We start from the raw sequence: 4970 nt of genomic DNA, 5'->3' as shown, positions 1-4970 counted from the left end.
TAAAACAAATTCTCTTCATAATTCTTGTACTGGTTACTTTTATCGGCACTGTGTACTACATACACCAGCACTAGTGCCATCTGTATAATTCCACACCTGGGATTTTGAACAGAGCTAGTGTCACCATGGTAACACATGATCAAAGGAGGTCACACCCTAAGAGGGATGACCTCTTCTCCCTTTAATCGACAGTCCCAGTCAATTAGTTGTTCATCGTAGAATTAGATGGCGGGTTAAGTATTCAACCCGACGTCACCACAAACTGCTTCAGATCATGGACTTGCTTAGCATAGTGTTTGTAAAAGACTGTGGATGATTCTCACCCAGTATATGTGTGAGGTCAATTTAAGTCCAAACCATTGACTGTCTATAACAGAATTAGTGGCAGGTTTTAATACACTACCTGCCGCCACTACATAGTGTTTCAGTTCATGTACCTGTTTTGCATAGTGTTTTTTAAAACACTATGGATGATTTCCATCCAGTGTATGAACGAAGACGCTCAAAGTCCATATACTGAAAGAAGTTCAGTGATGAAGCAATCTTTCTCAGAACATGACCTACGGGAGTAGTGTCAGGATCCGCTCTACTAATAAAGTAGGTGAGCTTCGCCCTCAGTTGTTTTAGGGATAAATTTGATCCAGAGGTTTCTCCTTTAAAGAGCTGTCCTCCCCTGAAGTCTGAAGTTCTACGAATATAGACCTTTAGACACTCTACCGGACATAGAGAGACATCTTCCTTCAGAGGGCAGATTCTCTAGGGACCCCACCTTTTAGTGGGTAGCTCATTCTTAGCGAGAAAGGATGGATCAGGGAAGAGATTCAGTTCTCCTGTTTGTGAGAACTGAATGTGGCCCTCATCCCTAGAAAGGGCCACTATTTCACTAACTCTAGCCCCTGAGGCTATAGCGAACAGAAAAATAACATTTTGGGTTAGATCCTTAAGCGAACTATCTTCATTGTTCAAGAATGAGGCATAATGTAGGACCTTGTCCAAAGACCAAGAGATGGGCTTTGGTGGTGCAGCAGGCCTAAGCCTTGCACATGCCTTCGGGATCTTATTAAAGATCTCATTCGCTAAGTCTACTTGAAAGTCATATAGTAGATGTCTAGTCAAGGCTGACTTGCACGTAGTTATCGTGTTGGCCGCCAAACCCTGGTTATGAAGATGGATGAAGAAGGACATGCAGAAGTTGAAATCTCTCTCGGTCCTTTAGCTTTTACGAAAGCAACCCACTTTTTCCAGGATGACTCATATTGTCTTCTAGTTGATTTAGACTTGTATTCCTCTTAGAATTCTCTATTGGCTTTTGAGATCCCAAATCTTTTCTTAACCGCTAGGGCAAGAAAATCATACAATGAAGGGTATGGGTTCTCTATAATAAATCAAAAGCAATTAATCTCTAAACCTTCTGGAGCTGTCCCGCCTGGAAGGATCTCAGCAGGTTGAGGACTCTCAGCAGGTAATTGGACGGGATGAACTGGAAATCCTAAGTCTATCCCTTCCATTTCAGAGACATGATGTTTATCATTTAAATTAGAGGGTCCTCGTATGGGACTACATATCAAGGTAGTTCCTTTACAGCGCTCATAATGAAGAGGTCGTATTGCAGTTCGGGGACTTGTTCCCATCTGGGAGAGAATAGGTCTGCGTCCGTGGACCATTCTAACTCTCTTGGCCTAAGTCTGAATAGAGCATCCACTATCATATTGCGGATTGGTTGTATGTGAACTGCTGACAGGTGCCATCCCTTTAGGTAAGGGATGGCTAACTACACTTAAACTGTATGAGAAGTTTCTTAGCATCGTCGATTGCAGCATCTCGTTATCGCTTCGGAGTCCCAGATCAGCTGTAGACAATCTGATCTGCTTAGAGAGAGTTTCCCTACTCATGACTGGACCAACATGGTCTTGGGATTTACGGACTTTGACCTTTGCAAGGGAAGCGATTAAGGAAGGACCGCTATCGGTCTCTTTAGGCCTCTTCGAGCGTTTGATGCTTGTTTTCTCCAGGTTCCCAGCGCATCTTGCAGCCGTGCTCTTAGCACAGGGCCTGCCTTTATTGCGAACTGGGGAGAGAACAGGGTTCCTCCCAGTTCTCGTTTTGGGAATCTGAAATTTATCTTTCACCCACGATGTTCCGGGGACCAGATCATTTTTTCGAATGTTCATAGACCAGCCACCTTGGGTGCTGCCCACCCCAGCCTCTTGTCCAGGAACATTCTTGCCTGAACCTTTCTTAGGCTTGAATATTGCGTGACTGTGCCTGCCAATTTTATGAAGTCAGCTATGACTCTGTCTAGTCTGACGAGTATCTTTCTAGGAAGTGCGTTAGTTTGCGTAACCTGAATCCTAGATAGGAGGGGAAAGGGTGATTGACTGGAATCTTCCCATAGACGACTTTCAGGTCTGGTAAGACATTAGGCACCCTTTTTTGCAGCGGGGTCCTTATGTTCAGGAGGAGAAACTTCCTGGACTCGTTGTTTTATTTGGACTTGTTGAGTGGCGATAAGTCCTGAATGTCTATGAATTTTCTTGAGTCCTTCTCGTAAACACACAACGGCCTTCCCTGGAATTCAGTGGGCTAAAGTTTCCTTACCACCTGTATGCTCTAGAGCTCTCAGGTAAACTCCTCCAGGAGGGTATTGGATAATCGGAGGAGTAGAGAAAATGGTGATAGAGATATCTCCACCTCTCAACTTAGTCCCATCTTGATTAGGCCATGGACCCAAGGATCGAAGGTCCAGCGATCCTAAAGGAATCTCCCTCCTACTAAAAGCATTTCTATGCTTCGACTGATCAGTAGGAATCTCTTTTCGACCATCTGTCTGTGACATCTCGGTCACTACAACTATGGATCATTGTTGAACCGCTCGAAATGGATGTCCAGACCTCTCCATCTTCCTTTTAGGTTGGGGACCCACAACCTTAGAAGATTCTCTTTTTGAAAGGATGCCCTACTTTTGGAGAAGTCCTACTTTCTCCGTGGAGGCATTCTTAATCACTTCCTTGACTACCTCGTCTGGAAAGAGGTCTTTACCCCAGATGTTGGAAGATATTAGCTTTCTTGTATCGTATTTCGCCGTTGTGTTAGCTAACACGAACTCCCTACATGTTCTTCTAGACTTTATTGAGGCATAAAGGTCTTTTAAAAAAGTAGCCATATGTATTTTGGCTGAAACCTTAAGCATGTCTGGGGTATCTTGATGAGCCGAACAGAACTCTATGTAGTTCTGTAGAGATAAGGAGACTGCAAGTCTCTCCTTTGTTTCTTGTTCGTCCTGTAAGAGAAACTCAGATCATTTTGGAAGATTTTCCTTAAATTGTCGATTGGCGACATCCCCCTCAAGTCTTCCTACTGAAAAGGTGAAATGGTCCTCCTTCCAGTTCTTCTCCTGTCTGGGAAATGCTAGTGACAGAGGCTCGCACTTCTTGAGTGTAGGACACGGTTTACCTGTCTCTATTGCCTCAGTGACATATTTGAAAGCCTTCTCCGTAAAGGGGAATGAAATTGAAACAGGAGCAAGAAAGGAAGAGTGCTTGTTACCCGGTGTGGATACCTTCGACACCGAGTAACCCGCCTTTTCTATGCTGCTTGATAGGATAGCCTGTGCTTTATCATAACCTCCTTTGATTCAGTTCCTTTTTCTGATGTTGGTTCATCCTTCAGTCTAATGAAACAGTTCGGGAAAGCGTCAAAGCTTGGCCAAAACTGGATTTTGTCCAAAGGAACAGCACCCATCTTCTCCGAGATGTAGAGTTTGCCATTTAAAAACGGCATTAGCTCCACAAACCTCCAGGGATTGGTTGTGGAGCATGTCAGAAGGTCCTGATCTACGAGTCTTTTATACGACCCTTTAGGAGTGACAAGTGGAGCTTTACCAAGCTCTACCTTGCGTTTCGCTTCTTGCTTTGTGCTCGGTTTGCACAAATTTTCCACTAGATTCTTGACTTGGGCCCATAACTGGTTCATTCCATCTAAAAGAGGGATAAAAGGCGGAGATATCGATGTCGTTATCTCATGAGCATGTTAGGACGGAGACAATTCCAACCCGACATTGTCCCCTTCTTCCCGTGGGCACTTTTTGCCCTCCTTCCCGAAGGTTATCTGGCCATCGGGAAAAGTACCTCGTGTCTGGGGTACCACTATTTCCTTACTCGCTGTTGGAAATAGTAACCTACACATCTTGTCATTAGGCAGGTAAGGTCCCGGAGAGATTTTCGGAAAGCCTCTCACCCAGTTGCGTAGTTTGAAACGAGCTGCATCCCTATTCTCCACCGACTTGGGATTCTTGAAACCTTCGGACAATAGGGCCCGACATACTTTGCAGGCCTGCGGGTTCCAATACTGCAGGTGTTCGGAAATAATATTGCAGGGGGCATGAAACCTGCATGCATTATGTCCGTGAAAACACCTACTCTTAGTTTTGCAGAAGACTGCAACATATGACATCTGGCGTTCCTTCTGTAAAGAAAGGAAAACAAAATGAGTATACGATTGACTATCTCAATGATAACCAATAAATCAAAAGTCATATCTTAACAGAATAGCTTAGGATAGCAAGCTATAAAGGGATAGTAGGAGACATACTTGTGTATCCCTTGCAAGCAAATGCTAGTACCTCCCCTCAGTATTAAGTGATAGGAATTTCCTTTCGAAGGAATTCCAACTGAAAAAGGGGTTTTCTAACCCCTAGGGATAGGGAAGTGTATACTTCACTGTCCCTTTCATACTAAATACTGTGGGGTACGGAAGACTTATTTCCCAGTCAGCTTAACGAAGAAACACTATTCCTTCAATGTAAGAGCGGCTGCAGCATAAGCTCACATGAGGATACCCAAGATATGCTAGAAATAGTTACTGTATAATCATACTGTAGTTTTCTATTTGCAGTATGCACTATATTGCAATATACTGGCTACTGTATAATTATATATAGTATGGAAAGGAAAGACATATATTTGTATATA

Source organism: Palaemon carinicauda, chromosome 26 (genome assembly GCF_036898095.1).
Source record: "Palaemon carinicauda isolate YSFRI2023 chromosome 26, ASM3689809v2, whole genome shotgun sequence".
NCBI lineage: Eukaryota > Metazoa > Arthropoda > Malacostraca > Decapoda > Palaemonidae > Palaemon > Palaemon carinicauda.
This window is presented reverse-complemented; position numbering follows the sequence as displayed.